Source organism: Falco peregrinus, chromosome 4 (genome assembly GCF_023634155.1).
Source record: "Falco peregrinus isolate bFalPer1 chromosome 4, bFalPer1.pri, whole genome shotgun sequence".
Taxonomy (NCBI): domain Eukaryota; kingdom Metazoa; phylum Chordata; class Aves; order Falconiformes; family Falconidae; genus Falco; species Falco peregrinus.
This window is the reverse complement of record NC_073724.1, coordinates 268,357-291,961: the sequence shown is the minus strand read 5'-3', so window position 1 is coordinate 291,961 and position 23,605 is coordinate 268,357. Positions and strand designations below refer to the sequence as shown.

Here is a 23,605-nt window from a genome sequence, read left to right as displayed (position 1 = left end):
CAATTGAAAAATCCAGAGAGCAAAGTTAAGTTTCTATCAAAACCCACTGTTACGATGTGAAACAACACTATATATATATATATATGTGTATATATATATCTCTCTCTAAAATACATTACAGGCCCTGAAATGGAGATGCTTACACTGCCTCTCATTTACTCAACATAATTTTCAAAGGCACAGAATGGAAGGTGGCAGAGCTCCAGAGACACTCAAACCAAATACAGTCAGCTTAGCACTGAAGAAATCTAGCAGTCAAGTCTGCTTATGCCAGCACACGACTTACCTCTGTTCTGCCCTTCCACTCATCCCACCATGTGTGGAGCTCCAGTGAATGCAGAGTATCAGAAGAGGGTCTTTTATGTGGCTCAGAGACCAGAAATTCTCCTTCAGCTTGCATTAAAAAAAAAAAAGAAAGAAAAGAAAATATTCAGTTATTTCCCAGTATTTCTTTGTAAATGACTTAGTTGATCTTAGCCCAACTCGCAGCTGATGGACATTAACATAAAACACACAACTGGGACCCTTATTGGCAAATCTTAGTAAAAGGTCAAGAGGTAGTTACTTCAGGTCAAAGTTGAGCAATAAAAGCAGGCTTATGAGGAAAGTTTATGTTGCCAGCATTGATACATCTGTCACCTGCACTATAGATAAAAAGCAAATAAGCAGTTAATCAATAACATCCCACAAGCACTAGCATTCACACATCATGTATTTTAGAAAGTGAAGGAAAAAAGAAAACTCAGTACTTATTTCCTTTCAGTCAGTGGCTTGAATTGAATTTACCATAGTAGCACATCATATTGTTCCCTGCAGAAAAATGCAAAGCTTAGGCCTTTAGGAGTAAGTCTCTTGTGCTTTACTGGTTCCAAAAATGTCAGTGCTTGTCAAAGTGTTTTTGAAATAAAACCAAAACCATGTTAATAAAATGAACTTTCCAAGACAATGCTGGCCAAAACTGATTCTTAGATTTCTTTTCAGTAATAAACTGCCTCTGTGGTTGCTGAGTTGATAGGGAGAAGGATTTAAAGGGCCAAAGCCAAGTTCTGGTTAACTCAAAGATGGTAAAAAAAGCTCTCAAACAGAGCACAAGCCCTCCAATAAATGGAAACACTTTTGCCAAGGGTGGGCAGAGCTTAGCAAAATCCAGCTGTGCTTTCAAAAATGGCTGTAATCATTATTAGGCTTCCACTTGAATGTATTCCAAGACTGGAATACTTGTGGGTACAATTTGTGATATGATGCTGTAGATTACTGGACAATACTCAACGCATTAATGCAGAATTCATAGGCTGAGTGTTAGCTCACAAGAGCTACCCTGCCTATTTATTAAGTAGTAACTCCCTACATGAATTAACAAGGCAACAACTGGAAGGATTCCGTCCCATCTTATCCCAGCCTTCTTGGATGAATAGCTCCAAAAATATGCTGCAGTGAAGGATGGAGGTGTTCATGATGAACTGAGTTCCTACTGTGCATGCAAGCTGCATGCAAGTCTGGGCAGGGAGATCTCAGAATTGTTTTGCTGTGTGTACATATAGGTAGAGACACAGCAGGAGTTTCTGTCCCCCACAGAAGAGGTGCAGCAGCTGGTTGTTCTGTGCCTGTTACAGGAATTCCTGCTCTCCTCCAGTTCCACCCACCATAGATCATTTTAGAAGTTCTGTGCAGTACAGTCCAAGCTGCTACTGCAAGTGTGGTTTCTTAGTTCTTATACTTAGGAACTCCTACATTACCTTTTAGAGATCTGGGCATAATTTACTGTGTCAGGAAACATGGAAAAGATTTTAGGACTGTTCCCTTGCATTACAAGCTGCAGCTAAAAACACTGCTTGTATTATCCTGGAAATAAAGAAAACTCTATGTTTTAAACTCCAAGACTGATACTTTATTAGATTCATTTGCAGCAGTAAATTTTTTATTTTTGTAGTGCTATAAAATTATCAGACGGCTTTTAAGTTGTCTAATTTAAAGGAAATCCACTCATCTCAGCTGGCTTTTGCAATGTCACCTTCATTGCACTTTGGGTTTAGATTGCTCTTAAGCAACCGATTGCAAGTACTCGGTATCTGAAATCCAAATTACCGATTAGTTTTGGCATGTGATTTTTTATGGTATATCTCTGTTCCACAGTCAGGGCAAGATAGCTCTTAGATTCAAATCTCAAGTGCCAAACCTGTCTTTCACCGAGTTCAGAATTCACTTGCAATGACTATATTATTCTTTTGAAACACCCTATTTTCAACGTGTCATCTGTCACTTACGCTGAACGCTCTCAAGACCTCAGTACAAAAGGACTGTGAAACTGAAGCAAAACAAATTCAATTTGTGACTGCTCAGAGTAATTTTCTCTGCTACATGCCTTCAACTTTCTAGTCTTTACCTCGTGAAAACAAGTATTTAAAAAATAAGTGGTAAGAAACCTACTATATTTTCAATGCTCCATTCATCAAGCGTATTTTGAAAGCTGGAAGCGTAGCTTGCTGGATACTCGCACATAGAGCCTTCTCCTCCAAAAGGAGGAGCGCCTGCCCCGGGGGCGAGCGGCTCCTCGGCGCCCGCCGGGCCCGGGCCAGCCCCAGTGGCGGCCGAGACACGGCACCGGGACAGCAGCCCTCCGTCCCAGCACCTCCCCGCCGCCACCAGGGCCGGGGCCCAGAAAGTCTTCTGCATCCTCAGCTGCGTGGAAGGCTTTGAGGCTTCAGGAGAACGTGAGGCGTTGTACCTGAGGCCCACAGGCTGTCGAGATAGCAGGGGTTCGTGTCCGCGGATTCAATTCAGCGACAATCTAGTTGAACAATGTCACACTCTAATTTAAAAAAATAAGCCACAAAAAAGGCAAACCCCCAATTATTGTTTAAAACACTGTAACGGAAGTAGCCGATAAGCACTTGCATCCAACAACGCCTGCACGGCAGCGCATCAGCCCCGGGGCACCGTGGGAGCTCCGCCTGGCGGCCGTTACCCGCCAAAAACGGTGGCGGCGCGCGCGCGTCCCCGGGCCGCGTTGGGGCCGCCGTAGCCCTGAGGGAAGGCGCCATCGCCCCGCGGGGCGTCGGCAGCTCGCCGTCGCCGGGCTGCGGGCACGGCGCGCCCCTGGCGTTGGGGTGCCGCCTCCCGCCTCGTGCCGTCGCCCACGGTACTGGCCGGCTCTGGCGTTAGCGCCATGTCTGCACATAGGCCGGGCGGAGATTGATGTGGCGATTGCACCTCCCATTCCCAGCGGAGATTGGAGGGTTGAGGCGAGCGGAAACTGCCCACAGTCCGGTCGGCTGAGGTGCTTTTATGGAAACACAATGTGTTTGAGGTTTCTTCGGTTTCAGAGATACAGCCTGGGGGCTTTGCTTCTGTGTGCCAGCCCTCGGTGCCCCTTTGAGAAGGATCTGGGTAGCATTAGCTCGCACAGATGCGGACAGTGCTGGAAGGCCAAATATGAGGGGGGCGGGGGGGGCTCCACTCTTAGCTGGAAAGAAAATGTCGAGTCATGTGAGGAGGCTGCTCGGAAAGAAGGAAGGCTGCTCCAGCACACACCACAGGAGCTGCAGGACCTTTCAGATTTCCCCATCTGGATGCAAAATTGAGGCCACTGTAAGTTAGAAAGAAAAAGAGAGAAACGTACATTTTGAAGTTTAGGGTCTTTGGACTTAAAACTAAAAAAAAAAAAAAAATTACCTGCAAAAAGAACTGCTGTATATGGGTATCTAGTATAACGAGAATAACTGGTCTTGTAAAGTTAAAATTCTAAACCACCCCCAGTCCCCCCAAAATACCACATGCTTTGGTAGGATGTGACGAAAAAATTATGAAACTACTGTACTCAACAGGCAGAGAGTTCAGAAGGCAAACAGCTGAATGGAACAGCTTTACCATTTCTTTCCAATGTATTCTCTCCACCCTGTTTTGTTTAGCACAAAGGTTTTTCAGGGTGAGTCTTTTTGATCTATTTGTTACATTGCCTAGCATGGCAGAGCCCTGAGTCATGATCAAGGGTTTAAGACAAAGAGCAGCAGCAGCTCCTGAACCTGAAGGCTTATAAATTGTACATGGAGTGAAGTTGATTCCTGGACTCCTGCTGTAGTCCCTTTAACACACTCTTGCTTACACAGATGATTGGTATGTCTGGAAAGATATTATACTACAAATGCTTCACCTCCCTCTCCTGGCTGCAGAAGCATCCAAGAACATCACATACAGTAGATTAATGAATGTATCCTTACAAGCACCCTGGCAACATCACTCTCATTTTAGAGGAAGTGGAGGCACAAAGAAAGTTGCTGGTGTAGCATTTCAAGAGATTGCTCCTGGCCAGATTCTCAAGTGTCTTTCCATGACGGGGGCTAGTTGGAGAGCTTGGTTCCCATCTGGGCACCTCAATGAGAACCAGATTTTCATGAGTGCTCAGCACCCAGTAGCTCTCGCAGTGGCACTCACAGACAAATTTTCTGAAAGGTTCCTTTGATCGTCTGTCTGCTGCTGCCTCAGTGGAAGCAGAGAGCTTCTGAAAAATCTGATCCTGTTTGTGGGTGGTGATCACTTTTCAAAATTCTTGCTTAAGTGACCTGGCCAAGGATGCAGACAAAAATCTGAGCAGAGCCCACTTTGCTTAATCCCTAGGCCAGTGATTTAACCACAGACATATCCTTCCATCTTCAGCAAAGAAAGAATAGACACTATTTGGGGCAGGAATCAAAATGCCAAATAACTGCCAGTACCCACACCTGCCAAGAAAAATGCCCGGATACTTGTGGGCAACCCAGACAGCCACATTTTGGTACTTTCCTGAGAAAAGATTATTTCTAGTAGCAGTGCCAGAGTCTGGCAACCTGGATTATGCTCTTTCCAGATGTACCTATTTCTTTCTGGGCTAAAACCCTTCTGAACGTGCCCTCACACAGGCACACCCTCCCCACTCTTCCAAAAAAAGAACAGCTATCCAAACACTGTACTGTCTCCATTATCATTAGAGCGCCAGGCATGTTTGGGCAAGACAGCACTATTTTGTGTAATGATTAAGAAGCAGTGGTCGTGTCAGTGAAGATTCTTGTTTTCATTGAATATTTCATTCATTTCTGAACATAAGCAACCACTTAGCTGCAGTTGTGCTAGATGCAGAGGAGGAAACACATGCTATTCTTGGCCGGACTTCACCTCTGTGGGAAGCAGCAGCCTCCTTACAGCAGCCTCTGTAGGCTGCATGATTTAGCTACATTAGAGATTGTCCTGAACCTCAAGCAAGGACCTGCCTCCAGATTCTGAGTACCTGAAAGTGTGAACATGTGCAAAACCTCCCAAACCCAGACTGGATCCTGTGTTTTATGCTCTGTTTGTTGAGGTCCGTTTGCAAACAACCGTTTCCAAAGCCATGAGCTCAAGGCTAGCTTAGGAATTCCCCTCCAAGTTGACCATATCCATTCAGCTGCCACTCGAGATGCTGCTCTCTGTGTCACTCAGCATCAATTTGTTGGACTGCCTATCACAGGACTCCATCTTGGAGTCAAGCTTTCATTAAGTGTTCTCTGTCTCACCTCTTCCCTCAGCTTTCAGACCACCTCCTGAGTCATCTGAGTCTGGTAATAGAAAGAGAAGGCATCCAAGTCACTAGTGTGTTTTAAGGGAGCGTAGATATCTCATGAAAACTACTGAATGAAAATGTTTACAGAAAAATGGTTTTGTAAAACAGCTCAGACTAAGCTGTTTGTGAGGGTTAAGATCAAGCTATATAAGCCAAAAAAGGCAGCTGTGTCTTTTCTAGCTACAGCTAGGAACAGCTAAGTATACTGGACAAATTTTGGAGCTGGTGGGGATGTGTGTGTAGATACTCTTCTAACAGAGGATTACACCTAGAAGCAAGTGTGAACTTTTGGTTCTGCTCCTGCAGGTTGTTTATGCAGACAGTTAAGTGCACATGCTTTAACATTCCTAAAAATTTACAGGGAATATCACTTGAGGAACTTGGATTATGATTACTAATTTTGTGGGCCTTCATGTTTTTGTCAGCAAATTTATAACTACAACTTTCCACTTCTTCCATCATTCAGATTATTTTTTTAAATTTTTAATTCTTCTCCTATCCTTGGAAAAAGACAACACATTTCTGAGGAAAAGCTGGGTTCTACCAAGGTCAAGAAGTCTGTCTTGGGCGTCCCCTCTGAACTCAAAAACTGGCAACAGCACAGAAGGTCTTAGTTTGGAGAGTAGTAAAGATGATCAGGGGACAGCCTGCTGGTAAAAGTCTGGAAGATGTGATGCTAGAGCAGGCATATCAGAAAGGCCCTATGGGAAAGGCTGGAGGATTTAACAGTCCATCCTGATGTGCCTTTGAAGCAGAGCAAACTGGTATTCCAGCGCTGGCAGGAAAGGGTGACAACATTAATAAAGGTTGATTGACCTTTCTACACAATTGGTTTACTCTGGAACCAAGGTCTTCTGTTGTGGGGCTGTTACATTTTCCTTCTAGGCCTAGATACCCTAGCACTAACTTTTCCACCTGGTCTTAAGTGTAGTTTGGGGCTTGTGTCTTTGATATTAATTAACAAGGTAGCACAGAGACTTCAAGGTCTCATACTTACAGGTCTCATACTTAAAGTATCTCATACTTAAAGTATCTCATAATGAGATACCGTTACTCTGGGAAGGTTATGTTTCTGTCTAATTTTCTCTAGAAATGCACTCCAAGAAATGAGAGATGTTTCCTTTTACAACTAATGCTTGTATTTCCACCAAAGAGCCATAGTTTTGAATTGACATGTTCTTTGAAAAAGTTTTGCCTAAAAATTCCTGCTTGTTTCTTTGGGAAATAATTGGAATCACTTATTAAGTAATCACATAAAAGTGGGGGAAAAAATCCACATTCAGGAAAGGACAGTCAACTTTCCCATATCTCATTCTTCTCTTTGTGCCCATGAAAATTGTTACTTGGAATCACTGCCTACTGACATAGCTGTTGTAAGAACTCGGGTCTCATTCTTAACCCAGACAAGCGTTAGAGAAAACTGTTCTCTGGAAGCTACACAGTTCAGCCTCCCTAAACGGAGAAGTTTTCCAGCCTTCATAGATTCATCCATGACAAAGCAAAACACCTCCAAGCCTGACTGATTTTACACAGCAAAATAAATCACTTTTAAAGTGTTTAAATGTCATTGTGAAAGTGAAGAGATGAAATGTGCTGTATATCATCTCTACAAAACCAGAAGTAGTTGTATTATAAATAAACAGAGTTTGCTTGGTATTAGGGACATAGGAAATTCCATTCAAGAACAGACAAATGGCACATCTTGTCTGGTATCCTGCATCTGGCACAGGCCTATAACAGATGCTTAAAATACTTGGCTTTCTTGGTCCCACAGTCTCCCCTGTTCCACCTACCACCAATGCTAAAAATCAGACAGTTTTCCTAACCTCTGGTGGGAGTCTCTTTCCTGCTGACTTGGCCAGGGGAATACATATTTGCCCTGTGTGATACTTTGTACACCGGCTGGTACCTAATTTGCCTGAACTGTGCTTCTGACTTTATCAGAACATATATGGTATTACTGCCTGTATTGCCTGCGTAGCCAAACAAAGCAGCACAAAGGTGAGGACTATGCTTGGCTCCAGAGAAAGGGGAAAGCAAACTCCTCACCCTCACTTGCACATAGCCAGCAATTGTGCCTACCAGTAGCCTATTACTAATCAGCTGCCCTCTTCCTGTCGAGGCACTGCCACCTAATTGCTCCCTACTACTCAACGACATATATCTTGGTGTGGCTTTCTTAGTAACTTTTATAGTTTAATGCATGATGACTGAAAATTAAATTATTTTATTGTCTATCGAGCAGAGTTCACTTTTGTCATTTCAGAGGTTGTCAAAACACGGTTCATCTATCCAGCAGGTCACATAACACTTCTTTAGTTGCCTGGTGCTTCTAGCCATTGTCAATAGAGTGATATGCCTGCACCCAACGAAACTGACTATGGCACTCTCCGTTACTAGAAATGTACTTCCCACAGACTATGTCCCTTTGTTTTCTACAATCTCATTCATAACCAATATTAAATTCAATGGCACACAATTGGTTAAGGGCCTCTAAAACAAAGACAAATGAAAAATCCAAACCTTTCCATTTGAAAAGTTAAAGATTAGAAAACGCCTTTGTATTAATTACATTACACCCTCTTTGTGTTCTCCTGTGAAATATAACAGTATTTTTAAAAGGCTAAAGAGAACTTACAACTATAGGTAACTACCATATAAGGTCCTTCCACATGTCATCTTACAGAAACAACAGAAAGAGAAGGGCGGCTATAGAAATTATGACACCACATGTCTAAGATATTGTTAAAAAAATTAATTTGAAGGAAAAAAAACCTAAGTGTCCTTTAGTTTGAGCATATCATTCAGTTGCTGAACACTGGTCTTAGGGAATGACCTAATAAATCATTACATATCAATAAGGAAAAACTGAATCCTGATGGCGTGCCTGGGTTGTTGGGTATAGTTTCAGATGTCAGCTTTCTCCGTGCTTAAGGATTTTCTGATTTTGGTTCCATCCTACTGAATATAGCATTCACCGTCAAAGATCCAAATCTAGAGCAGACCTTCAATCTAGCTGCCCCAAATTTGTATCCACAAAGAACAAGACTTTGCAGTATTAATCTTTTTGAAAGGATGGACACACATCAAAGCTACTGCAGTACCAAGTAGAAGTTTGCATCCTTTAACACCTTCCAAATCGACCATACATTCAGTGATGGCCAGGCTCAATATTAGAAGGAGCTCTGTGACTTTCTGCACTTCTCTCATGTTGTAAAAGAGGAATGACTTTCAGAATATCTGTCTTCTTTCAGTCAGGAACAGAACTAGAGGTTTTTCAAGGCACACAAATGAGTCAGCCACTTGTTCCAAATAAATGGAAATGGTGTTCCAAGTTTCCTAGACAGCTTTAAAAACTGCACAGGACAATTCAGCTGTTTAATATATTGTGTTCCACACTTCACAGTTAAGAGGACACAAGATCACATGCTTTTTGTTCCAGATATGTTGTTTTACCCACAGCAGTCCAAAGCCATTTAATTTTGTCTCTCTCCTTGACATACACGCTGCTCTTCTTGCTTTTACTGTTCCCAAGAACAAGAGTAGCACTTCAGAGTAAAGAGCAGCAGCTGAGGTTTCCAGACTGCTGCAGGTACTAAATAATACTAAGTGTCTTAAATGTCCATGATTGCACTTGCCTATTTGTGTAATGAGGGTGTTAATATTTTGGTTTCCGAGGAGGAATGTTGTAAACCTTAATTAATCTATATCAGTGACAAAAAAAGGCATGAGTTACAACTTTAACTGTACAGTAAAGTAGAACATCTATGTGGATAAATAATTATAAGGAGATATATATAACTATAAACATAATTTCTTTACTGCAAACCTTGCCTTAACAAGAAACTTAACTCCTTCCTCCCTCAAGAAAACTGAATACACTGACTCATGTCTTTGTTTAAGTGTCATGGTAAATTTGTTCTTTTATAACATGTAGTAGTTCAGCTTTGAACTTTTGATTTTTGGAAAAGGCAGAGCGGAAAAATGTTTTCATGGGAGAGGAGTGCACATTCCAGAACTGTCGACTGTTACTCGTTTATGGGGGGAGGAAAAAAACTACTTAGGTTTTAGGCTTTAGTTGATGCAATTTGTCGTTGTCTGGTATTTTGTGATAAACCAAAGAGTTTACACTGTACAGTGAAATATTTCAGTTTGCTCTCTCATCTTTCCAGCTTTTGCTTGTTCAAAACTCTGAACAAGTTTGAAATTGAATGCCACTGGGGAGAGAAAAATTAGCTTTGTCTGAATAGAAATAGTGATTCATTATAATACAAAGTAGTCCAAGGAGAAAATAACTCACAGTTTACTGTGAATTATAGAGCTACACACAAGCATAATGTGCAGTTGCAGACAATATTACTCATAAAAATAAAACAAAAGAAAATGTGAGCTCTTCATGGTGTCTTCTAATGTGAACAACAGTTTTAAACACAATTTTCCTGTGCCGTTTCACGTTTATTTAATGTATTAACATTTGATTATGTCAAAAATATTAAAACAGGAAAACAAATTAAACTTTATGTAGCTTATTTATTCAAGTAAAGTAAAAAATACTTCTCTGCTGTCCTGCATATTTTGAAGAGTATTATGAACATGCTTTCTTCCCTTCTCTTTCTAGAAAGAGAAGAAAACACAGATTGTCAGAATCCTTCAGATTTGATCCCTCGCACTGTTAAGATCTCTTCATTACTGGATGTCAAGTCTGAATATCAGCACCAGTACATTGAAGTATACTCTCCCATTAAGCTGAGGTAATTTTCTTCCTAATGATTCAATTGTTTAAAGCATTTACAAAAGATGCCCTCCCACCTCCCTATTCCCTACCAATAAAGACAGTTCTGGGAAGAACATTATATGGCACAGTATACCATCAGTTGATGTGAAAGACATGAAAACTGATGATTTGCTAACAGGCAGGGAGGTTCAGGCCCCATTTATTAATACAAATTTAGCAAGAGCACATTAGTTAAGCTTACCACACTGAACTGGGTTTGGAAAGCGATTGCAAGTGTCAGCTCCTTTCCTTTCATAAAGGGAATAGTGACATGATAGATGCAACATCCTAGATTCATGGCCTCTTAAAAGGCTACTGTATAACTATTATGGATATGTCAGAGACTGCATTTTTGCTGCATTGGCATTAAGAGCTAAAGTCATTGAGGACAGAGAGCATAATTAATGAAAAAGTCTAATGCTGAAACAATGCAATTAACAAGTCTTTCAAAGTTTCATTTCCTGGGGGAAATTATGGCCATTGAAAAGGATATATCTTGTCATGTATCTTGACAAAGGCTAGAAACTACATGAAAATACCAGCCCAAAGCCAGAGATGAGGAGAGAACTTCTCCATTCACAGATCCAAAAGATGTCAGGGTATTATTCTGGGAGAGGGAGGCTTTGCCAAGGATATCAACTGCTTTTCAGACACACAGTGGTATAAGTTTCTACTTAGTGGGATGGGCATCCATATAGTGAATTATTTCATAAATATTATTCACTCAGCATGAAAAACTGCATTTATGAATATCTAACAGTCATTGGTTAATAGTGTCATGTTTTCCCTCAAGTACAGAACTGCACCCAGTGCAGGCCTTATGTGGTCACAGTATGTTATAGGAATGGGCAACTTAGGATTCAGACAGGAAGGCAGTCAATTGCAGAAATGTATTAAAAAAAAAAAAAAAAGAGCAGATGGCTCTGAGGCTGACCACTGGCCCGTAAGTATGTGGATATGCAATTAACTTCAGAACTAAGATACACAGAAAATTCTCAGAAAGTTTTCTTCCCTCACACGTCTTTAATATATCCCCTTCTTTCCTAGTGTATCATAATCAAGATACTGTCAGTTTTCTATCCATCACCCTAATAGAATTGTACAACTTTCAGAGCATATTAACATGAATCTTAAAGAAGCTGCATTTTTTGATTTGTAGCTTCCTTTTCTCCCCAATCAAAAAAAAAAGCTTCTAGAAACACACACCCATTTCTGAATCAGTAAAACACAGTTAATGTAAAGAAGCAATTGCTTTAGATAAGATTTAGGTGGGTTATCACATAAATATCATTGCAGACAAGAGGAGAGGAAAAGAAGAGAAAATACAGCAGTAGGTGCACAGGAAGATCAGCCAGAGGATGGACGTCTTCTTATTAGTATACCTAACAAAGCTGCCTCAGGCTCTGCATTTGCTTTCAAAGTAATGGAATTCTGTTACAAGACAGCAACCAACATAGCACATAATTCTTTGAGGTCATTTAAAGCCTGCCTGTTAAATAAACATTACTCTGATTTCCACCCCCTGCCCCAAGCATTCATAATATTTCCTGTATACTTCCAGCAATTTTTGTCCTATCTGTCTTCTAAACTATCGTTTTGAACCACTGAGAAATTGCCTAAGACCAGAACTCAGTTTTCAATACCTTTCTCTTATTAATATTTCTGAAGTTACATTTCAGCTTCTGATCAAGGTTTGCTGCAACAGTTTCTCTTTTGATGCAAGTCCGCTGTATGGTACCTTGGATTTCAGCTAGAATGCATAGTATGTCATGTGAACAGTAAAAAACAATATAACTCAACTTCCCCAAAGTAAGTTGAATCAGGAGTTTTAAGGATAATCAAAACCATATTATTACGAGCAAGCAGAGCCAGTAAGTCGTTGAAGCTATATAAATATATTCATACCCACATTGTACTTCATTATCAAAAGAATCTCGCACACAGGAACACAAAAATTCTTGCTGTGGAATACTGAATAATTGTGGAACAAATAAATGTAAGAATACAGTGATCTTTGCATCAGAAGTGCATTGCAAAAGAGATCCCAGTAAAACAAGCTGAATCCTCAGACTTCCATAAACCTTTTATGACTTTCTTAGCAGACATTATTAGAAAATTCAAAGGACTTTATACAGAGCACTGTTATTTACAGAACTATTTATTGCTTATATTCTTTAAGTGAAACTTATGTATGATTTCATATGCAAATACAGGCAAGCATGCAAGGGCATATATGTTTTTTAGCAAAGTCTGTCACTAAGTATTTTGGACCCACTTACAGTCTTCAGTAATACCAATAGATAGGTCACAGACAACTTGATATTTTACGTCAAGTTATTCTACATGTGAAAATATATCTATGAAAGTGTAGTATTATATTTCTTATAGATGTTATTTATGTGCATGTGCCTTTACAGGACTTATGCCTAAACCTAACCTGGATTTAGACTGCCACCACTGACAGCGGAGTATCAATTTCTGTATGTTTCCTCTCTTTGAAGTTTTTTTTTCCTTTTTTTTTTTTTAATTCTTTTCACTGCTAACTACACAAGCAGATTGATCAATATAAGTGGAAGTTACCTGAACAGCAGCCAACATGGAACACAGTCAATAGCAGTGATTCATGGCATTTTTTACAGTTTGTTATGTTTTTTTTATGTTCAGAGCCCATATAGGCAAGAAAATATTTCCCATACTGTGAGATGGAAATATTGTTCATCTCTTTGTAGAACAGAAAGCTGAGAAATGAAATTGAAGTGATTTAGTCAAAACTGAATGCTTTCCTCACCTCAGAGAGGTAGCACTGCGCAGTTCAGCCAAATTGTGGCTACCTGAAAAAAGGGAAGAATGTGATCACATATGCCTGAAAACACACATTTTTAAGTTGTCCTAAGCACAGTGTAGGCACAGCTAATCTGAATGATTTCACCATGCTGAATTATTTCCCACGTTCCTTTGTTGCTCCTGTAATTTCAAAAAATGCAGAAACTGGGAAGTCATATGATCCGTAGGAAAGAGAATATTATGGTTTCTAAGAAAAATATTTATTACCAAGCAAGCTATTTTGATTTATTAAATGATAGCTTCCCATCATAGTGGGTTTTGATATGGTGCTTAAAACCACAACGGTTGTATGAAGTCAGGACCTTATTTATTTAAAGGGATCCACTAGTGTTTTTCTTAATTGAAATATCAGTTCACAACAATGCCAGGTCCATAGAAGCTCATCCAGGAATAAACTCTTGAAAAATTATTTTTTTCCAAGAGTGTCCATTAAGCCAATGCAGACAGTGTCTCACTGCTAGTCTTCTAACATTAGATTTATAGGATGTTATAATTAACAACAGGTGATGGGCAGCACTACATGCACAGCAAGCAAAGTGAAAAGACTGGCAGCTCAAAAGCCACTTGTGAATCATCAAAATTTTTCCCCGGATAAATTCAGAAGTAATCCTTATAGGTTTTCTGGCAATTATTTTTTTGGTGGTTTTTTTTAATTATTTTTTTTTTCTTTTTAATTCCACACCACCACCCCCTTTCTCCTTTCATGTCAAAGATTAGGGACCATCTTTCTGTTTACAGTTGTGTATCTTTTCAACTTCTATGTTTATCTATCTATAAAATGACACAAATTATGCCTCCCTCACGACTTCTTTAAGGATTACAGACAAGTCCACACAGAAAATTTTAAAATTATGCAGATTTTTAAGACACTTGCGTCTCCGTTATTCCAGCACTCTCAAACTCACATTCTGGACAAATAACACAAAGGAAAAGGTTCAAAACGTGTACAGCCTCCACATCAATGTTAAGAAAAGCAGTTCTTCAGCTTAGAACTGAAAAGGAGGGAGAAAGACTCTGAAAAACATGAATCAGCAAAACAAAAATATGTCCCAAATGAATTTTCATTTGCATAGTTAAACAAATACCAGTCTTTTTATTTATTTCTTCTTTTGTGAGAATATAAGTTAGGCAAGGTATGTTGGGAAAGGTAGTGGTTTTGTTTAACTAAGTGAAGAAGGACTTGTATCCCAAATCTACCAATAGATCTAACTTTTATGAATTATTTCCAATGTAGTAACCTGATGTGATCATGATATTAATGAGTTAATTACATGTCATAACATAATGATTATAACAAAGGAGTAATGTTTTTTTTAAATGAAAAAACACCTCTGTTTTGGATAATTGGCTACATATCCTCATTGACTTTAGTAAATATTTTAAATGCATTAACTGGTAGGAAGATACAAATAGGAACGTTAAAAAAAATAATCAGTATTTATACTATAGAAAGTATTGGAGATTGTTCATAGATACATTCCACAGTCTTACCAATATAGGTCCCTGAGCTCCTTTGCAAATAACTCTGATACATGAAATTAATTTGTACTAAAGCCCTTTTAGGGTGTTTCTTCCCTCCTTTTATCCACCCCACCCCAAAATACAGTTGAATTCATAACCTTGAAGGTCTTGGCATTACTATATTAGAGAGCAGTGAATACTATTCTAGCTTTGTGTTACCAGGCCACCAGCAGGAACACATGGTGATAAAGGTTTCAGTTCTCTACAATGTTGTTCATGTTAATTTTTTCCTGAGCTTATGGGATTACGGTAGGCATGGATTGGATATTAGCACCTGAGAGAACCTAGGCTGTGACCACACTATATAGGTTTGCATATCCTAACACATACACATGCACTTCCATAATGGAAAGTGATCAGTTTTAATGCCTGTCCTTTGGCTGTGATTGTACAATTTGACTACTGGTCTCAAATCCACCAGTGAACATTAAGCTGTATGTTTACTCAGCACAACCCAAACCAGTACTAACTTCTTAGATTACACTGTATTAACTTTATTGTCAATGGGAGCCTCAACCGACTTTGTTAAACTGCTTTATCGTATAGTGGTTACTATGAAGTGAGATGTTTGCAATGGTGAATTTATCCTGCTTGTTGCAGGGTTTATGCTTTGTTAAAATTCACATAGCAGTGCGTATCTATAGCTGAGACACAAAATTGCCCAGGAGAGCACTTTTTACTCTGGGTAATTAATCAGAGGCGGTGGGAAATTTTTCTTAGTGTTCTTGATAATCTCTAGGGCACCATCCAACTGTGAAGTTTTGGCCTCACTGAAGTGGAAAGCAAGTTTCATCAGTAACTAGAATAGGCCAAGACATTTCTCACAAAGCACTTAATGACCTGGTGTCATCTGGCAAAGTTTCTCTGTGCAGTCTATTTTCGGATCTGGAGAAATAGTTAATTTCTATTAAATATTTCAAATGCATACATAACAAGCCCCATGTTTTGGTAATCATAGGCACATTTTAAGCAAGGTTCTACACATTTCTTAGGGTAAATTCAAATTCCTTTTTAAATAATTTGAATCGAATCTCAAGTAAAGTCTCTCAGCTCAGAGAACTTGAAATCACATCCTCAATAGGAAATTTGTGGGTTTGCATGGGCAGGGAGAAAATACATAAGACTGTAAAAATGCTTGGGGATTCAAGCACATAGCTAGAAACAGCCTGAAGACTTCCACTTTGTAGAATAAGGCTAGCTTCAATGATAATTTTTTTGTTTAAACAAAAAAATAAACACTCCCTTCCATCAGACAGCCACATTTAGAGATGTTACTCATAATAATAATAACTTATTAAAAACCTTCATCCGATAACATTTTATTTTTATAGTGGCTAGGCACAGATTTTAAAATTTGTATATGTAGAGACCAGGTGGAGGTGTGTTTTTTCTTACTGAATTGCTTCAGGATAGTTAAACTTTTGCTGCACAAAAATAGTCGGAATTCTAAAAAGACTGAAAGTATTTCCAATTCAAAAGAGGAATCCTCCTCAACCTAAAGAACTATTCAAATATTCAAGCACAAAATAGAGCCAGGTTTCTTAGGAAAAGTTCAGTGATTTAGATAAATGTTAAACCAGGTTGAAACCAACTCAGCAATTTTATTTCCTCTATTCAGCTCTTTCAGTTATTAATACTGAGTCAAAAAGATGAATTAGCACTTACTTCACAGTTTTATCAACTGTTCATTAGTTTAGCCATCCTTGTTCTAGAAACAATATTTTCCCCAGCTACATCTAGATAAAACAACATTAATTTAAGAGATATAAAATGTACAAAATAATTGAATCATGGAAAGTTATGGCATATGGAACAAAATCTTACAGGCTAAATTAAGATTTGACTGATTTTTCATTTAAGTGTTGCTACAACATACAAACTGCTGAACACAGATATTGATGGAGAGGTTTACCCAAACTCACAAAGAGCTGCAAGCTTCCTGTTCCTTTTTTTGATTGACCCCTGGCTCACAGTAAACTTGTCTTGATTAAGAACATACTGTGTTATTGTTGAATGCTCTTGTTTTGAGTGCATCATACTAGTTTCACTGTAGCAAGAGCTAACTGAATGCTTCTTTTCTAAAATTACTTAATAGTATTATGAATTCTAGCATGGACATTTCAAAAGATTCATTTCTCATTGTGATGACTAACTCATGTTGTCCATAATAGATTCACAAAGGGATTAGCAATTTCATGAGTTTAGTGAAAGTAACTGGCTCTCAGCATTAATTGCAGCCTTGAAAGTCTGTCATAAACAAGTCATTGTAACACCTCGGATTTGAAAGAGAACCCTTAACAGGTAGATGCTTAGATGGATGTAGTTTCTTAATATTGTTTTTTCTACAGGAAATTAATGCTGGTATTTTGCTTTTAGACTGAGATATCTTACTAATTGAGTAATTTATAAAACAAGACATTTGTGGGGTCAAGTTAACATGTGTGTCGAGAAGGTCTACATTTCAATGCAAGACTTGGATGCAGGATTTGTACCTACATTATTCAGGCAGATAACTTTCACTGAATACCTCCACTGAACAGGAGTCAGGCCGCCCACTGCTTGTGTAAGTCTGAATACAAGTTTTGTGTGCCTCAATTCCTATTTTTTGAAAACACACTGATGAGACACTCCTTAACATAGGAGCTTGGATGATAAACTGATTACTCTTTGTGAAGTAATGACATGCTGAAGACTGCTTAGCAATACTCAGTGAACTCAAGTATAGAGCTATATGAATTCTGTCCTAAAGAACTTACAATCTTACTGCTTAACTGTAAGAGACATTCACATTGCTTACCTGATCTGTTTATATGTCCTGTGATGCTGATTCAAAGCAGCTACAGGAATCTCCGTCAGTGGAGTGACTGTAGAGTCTTTTAAGACCTTCCGCACTGGGGACAGAATTAAGTATCTGCTGATATTTCATCTTTGATTTGTAAAACTGAATTATTTATGCAAGTGTACATGTGTACACATGTGCATGTACACATGCTTACATATAAATAAGATAGGTTTCTGTTTGGGGAAAAGTGCAGTAAAACATTTCAAGTAAAATCAAGCCATATAGAAACAATACAAACTATGCTGTATTTGGTCTATAGGAGTAAGGGATATGAAAGACAAAGGGTCTTTGCACAACGCAAAATCCATAAAATGTACAATTCAGCAAAAGTATCCTCTATGTTTCTGTTCCCATATTAAATGAATGAATACTTCGAAGTCTGCTAAAGACATAGGTGGTGAATGCTTGCCTTTAACAAACTGTGCTGATGCTAACTCACATTCATAGAAATATTGGGACACTTGCTGTCATTGTATTAGGAAATATCCATGGTAGTGAGGGAATGAAGGAATTCTCAACATCAAGGCTTGTCAAAGATTATTATCTAAACTTTACAGGTTTACTTGTAGAGAATTACTAATACCAGACCACCAAAACCTAAGTATAACTGCCCCCAAAACTCTGCAGGCATACACTGTAGAAACCAGCCGTGACATTATTCATATTTGTCTAAGCTTAGCTCTATACCTAGCATGTCACAATTCTGGAAAGTAGAACAAGTTACAGGAAAAGTCAGAATTTGTTGAGCCTCAGGACTGAGGGATGAAAAGTAATAATTATTAATATTATTTCTTTTAAAAGAAATTATTCCCAATTTAGAATAGTTTGGAAATTAGTAAGAAAAAGAGCAGCTAGAGAGATCTGGATTATTCATAGACTTTGACAAGTTAAAGATGTAAATAATAAGATCATCCAGGCCATTTTCCTGCCAGTGCAGTATTGTTCCCTGTAGTACATTTTCTAGTGCTTAGTTTTTGAAGACCCTTGAGAAAGGAGATTCGAGCCTTTCCTTTAGACACATCCTGGCACACACTGTCAAGGAGGCTTTTCCTCCCTCTCTTCAGCCAAGCATTTCCTGTCTTTTCTTATTTCGTGTTCCACTCAACAGTTCTTACTCCACGGTGTCAGGGCCTTCAGGAATCCAGAGGGGAAATTCTGCTGACAGGCACAGATATTCCAAGAATAGGATATTCCGAAGTATCAAAATCTATAGGAATTTTAGGAGAACATTCTGGTAGCCTCCTTTTGTTTACTGCTCTTTGTGTGCCAGATGGGAAGAATGCATCTGAAATGTGCTTAGCCACCTTTGAACATTTTTAATATGATAATTCTTCAGTATGAACTTTGGAGAGAGTATCTGTTTAAACCAAAGCTTGACTGCCTCAAATCAGGTTAGAAGGACTGCTAAAAGAACATGCTGCAATGAACAATGAGTTCACCATGTACCACGTTAATAGTGATTTGTCCCTTCAAATAAGTGGATATAAGAAAGTGGCCTGAAGAAAGAGCAGAAAAATATGGAGATGTTCTTGAGCCGGTGGTGACTGAATACAAAACTAACCATCTGTGCTGTACGAATGTACTCAGGACAGCATCACATATAGGTACGATATTCACGTGCAACAATTACAGTCATGCTATAGATCCAGTAGCCCACACCAACTCACTCCAAGCAGTTCTGTTATTGACAGTAGTTGTGGGATAATATCTATTATCATTGAGCAGGCTGTGTGCATCATTAAATCCTAACGTGTGTTTGCGAAGAGATCCCTCTGCAGTTCCTGCAAAAGCTGTGGTTCATAAGGAGCCACAGGCCAAATATGACCTGAGTGTTTTCAGACATCTAAAGACTCAGGAATTTAAGTGTGGTTTGCTAAGTGGAAGTGTTAACCTTGTTGTATTGAGTTATATAGCCTTCTAACATAAGCAGTCCAAGTCTGCTACCTTGATGAAAATATTGTACTATAGGCCATGATAAATACCATTCTTGAAGTAGAAGTTTAGCTTTATCTTGAAGAGGCCTAGCCAGAGCACTCAGGAAAATTTTCTTAGAAGAACAACAAATGTTAAGTATCTTTTTGTTTTTCTGATTTGAGCAGGTGAACTTCTTAGTCATTGGTCTTGCAAAACAGTTCGCAGCGGGGAAGGATTAAGTTTCCATTACCTAATTCAAAAGACTGGCCAAATATAAAGCAAAAATGATTAAGGAATTTGGTTGTAAATCTGTCTCTTTGAAGGGATAGAAATATTCTTGGATATGTCCCTTTTTTTGACACATTTATACTGATTACAAATCAAAGGGTAAAGCCGGAGTATTATTTCCTCCAAACTCCTTCAGACCCGATTTGTTCTAGTACTGTCTCTAACAGTACAGAATTCTTTGACAGCAAAGGAACTGTCTTTTTTAATGTAGTTGTTCTTGAAGGTGTTTAAAGCATCCAGAAGAGAAAAGGAAATAGTTCTACGAGTTTGTGTAAATCTGGAAACTATCTATAACTTGTAACTTATACAAGACAATGTAGTTTTAATAAATCTTTTCCTTCTCCTATAGAAAAAAAGTACAGCAAGAAGAGGTGCATCAGTACTTTATTTCAATTAAAAATCAGAGAGCTAAATCAGTGTCTTCCTTTTCCTTTATATTTTACTGTAACTGTCTTGGGTGCTGCTTACTTCCATCAGCATTAATTTGAGGAGCAGAAGCTAATAATTGGGAGGAAAGACAAGCAAACCTGGATTGAAAAACTGTGCTAAAGATTAGATCTCCATATACTTCAATTAAGTAACCTCAAGAACATTCAAAAAGGAGAAAAGGAGACCAAAAGTCCTGTGACATGCAAGATGTTTGTCCTGAACTACAGAAAACTGGATGATAATCAGTTGACAGCCAATGTATATTTTTCAGGCTCATGTGTCTTTAAAAGAAGGACTTTTTTATTTGTGACACAATTAGAAAAATATAGACTGTTGCTTTTAGGAGAGTGAAAAAGCATTCAGAGTATTTAGCAGTGCCAAACATAAAAGCATTCACAGGTTAGCAACACAGTAATTACTGGTTACACCAGCAGACAGTGCTTCCCGCTTTCAGCAAAGCACTCCCTGGGAAGGGGCAGTAAAGGCCCATTGGGCACATCCGTCCTGCTTCACCTGGTGGTAAATTCAGGCTTTCCATGAATTCTTTCCCACAAAACTGTGGAAAGGCAATGCCTGGGAAGGCACCAGAAAACTTGTCCCATTTGAGTGGGGTGACCTTCATACATGCCACAGAGTGTTTCTGACTGCAAATGGTAAGGTCTCCTAAACCAAGTTTTAATCTACACCCTGACAGGCAGTCAAGTAAAGAACAACCATACACTTCCAGTAAAGGTTATGTTTATAGATAGGACTGCAGTTTGGGCAAGCCTCTTGCTAGAGCTTGAGGTGGCTTTAGGGTGAAGACAGCACAATAATACTGCAAGGTCTTTTAAGATCTATTCAGTATTCTCTATCTGCAACACTTCGTCATAAGTTTAAAAGAAAAAATACTTTCTATTGTATCAACAGTCACAGCAACTGGGAAAAATATAAAAAGAATACCCTCTTCCTTAGAGCTATGCATGTAAGTTACCTTCCATAATATTTCTATCTATTCAAATACAGTCAATCAGAAAACTTATTAAGAGAAGCACAATTCCCCTGAAAAGTCAGAGGGAGGAGAAATCAGATTTGAAGGCTTTTTCTCCTCTCTAAGCACCAAAACAGTAGATATTTGTCTGAGCTTGTGCAAGGTGCATAAAATTGGAAAGAAGAGGATTTTTAGATGCTTACACCACTCCTATCCACAAAAAGCAAAAGCTTCTTTTTTCCTAGTTTTAGTCCCTTCAGCTCACAGAAATCAAGTAACTCCTGTATCTGCTCATTTAGGAATTCCTCATCAGAAAAAAAGAAAAAGAAGTAAAAAACCCCACCAAGAACCAGACACTACATCCCCAAACACACCCTAAGTTTGGTAGGTATAAAACAGAGATATGGGTAAGCAATATAACACTGCTTACAGCTAGCTCATTTGCACCCTAGCACACCAAAATAGATGAAGCCTGTATAATGAGCAAACCCATCAACTCTTCGAACACAGGAAGAACGTTTTCTTGAGGTACATTTCCTGGTGTCCTATAGGAGAGGGATGGCACTTCCTCCTCTAGTTGTGACAGATAAATCCATAGCCTAAGCTTCTACTTTGATAAAGGCAGAGGGAAAAAAAGCTAAGTCCAAGTTCCCATGAATAAGTACATCAAGCATCTTAACATATACTTTACAACAGCTTCCAAGTTCACTGATGACATTGCCTGGTGAAGACAATGAAAAGAAGTAAATACAACAAACTGTATTTTGGTTGTAATTATTTTTTTTCACCTCTAAAATAACTTCTTTATAATGCAATTATGCTGTTCCTGGAAGGACCCACCACAGAGCCAGATTATGAGCTGGTTCGTTCCCTTTCCAGCCAGCAAAAGAATCTCTATTCACCAGCCAGAACAATTGCAAGCCAAGTGCCCTCTAATTCAGTTGTGAGCAACTTCAGGAACTTCATGATTCTCTATTCACACGTGTGCAAACCACCTTTAATGAGCCTTGGGGATTTTACAGAGCCTTGGGGACTGAACAGAGCAATTGAAAAACCTCATAGGCTCAGCAGCTGTTAGTATGTGCCTGCCAACAGAAGTCAGCTTGACATAAACCATTTCCCTTAAAGCTTCAGTTGATATTCCATGCCATTTATTTCATAGCCGCTGCCTTATCCCAGCTCCTTTAGCTGCTCTACATCATGGAAAAAAAATCACTAAAAGTGCAGTTTGTGGCAAGCAGGAGAGGCTATGAAAGCTGGTGGAAGCCTCACTGTTGTTTGTGCTGTCCATTGCAGCACCAGCTCAGCCCAAAGAGCTTCATCAGGTATTTTAGTAACGCTGCTAAGACCACAGCTTTCCCAGCTCTATACACAGCAACACAAACCACTGTCAGTCTTTGGATGTAAGATGACTGATGACAGCACCTAACTGTGAGGAGCAGAGGGCAGATTTTGATTCTGGAGGTCATAGCCAAGTCCTCTAACAAAAAATTCCAGTGACTTTTTAACTCCCATACAAAGCAAACATAGTATTACTTGCTAATAACACCTGGTCTCACTTCTCTGTCAGATCTGACACAAAAGCTCTGCCAGCCACCTAACAGTTGCTAAAACAAACAGGCAGTGCAATTAGTGAGTACTGTTTCCACTTCTGCACCACTCCCCATTCATGCTGTCAAGACAGTTTCTCCAAAAGAAAAAGAAATGCAGTAGCTTTTTTGACAGAGAAAGACCTCAATTTTGTATTGGCTTTCATTAATTTACCAAAGCTTACACAGTAATGTTGTCCAGTGATTTTGACACGAGTGATATTATTTATCTTACCCCTATCAGTCTCTACAGAATAATTTCCCCAGATGCCAGTGTGTTTGATAGCATGATGCTCAGACTCCATCTTTGTATGGTCTGTTTGACATGCACATGCCATTTGAATGTTAATCAGGAAGGCATATTTATCAGATACACTGCTTTCTCTTCTTTAGGAATATTTTGAGATGTGAATTCTCTAAGAAGCATAAAGCATACAGACCTGAACTCCAAAACCATTCTCAGCTTTATTTTTTTCCTTCCCTTGTAAACTATCTTGGATTTATCCTATGATTTCATGTCAAAAGTTTTATAGCTGTCATGTATTTTGGAGATAGGATATATGGTTTCTTAAAAAAGGTTCCCACCTCCATGGTAAGGTCTATGAATATTTCAAATGAACCATTTCTCTTAAACTGTGTAAATTTATATGTAATAGTCCATGCTTGTTTTATTAGTTTGGTAGAGGAACTCAGATTCTGCTTTTCTTATGAGCATCTAATGGAAAGATTCCAATGCAAAAACAAGCTAAAGCAGCAACAAGAAAGCTTTATTATTTTGTAATTTATTTCCTGCAGTTAACTCCTTAACTGATTTATCTGATTTCTGACTGATTTCATAGGTCAGTGGACTTGCCAACACATT

General features: G+C 38.9%; 1 protein-coding gene across 1 annotated transcript in view; it reads left to right on the top strand.

Annotated features, from left to right (window-relative positions):
- Nucleotides 1-23,605, top strand: part of COL8A1 (collagen type VIII alpha 1 chain) — a 99,593-nt gene that overhangs the window by 5,481 nt on the left and 70,507 nt on the right. Inside the window, 1 exon segment of the mRNA XM_055803308.1 lies at nt 10,191-10,323. The gene's annotated coding sequence lies outside the window, so the exon portion shown is untranslated.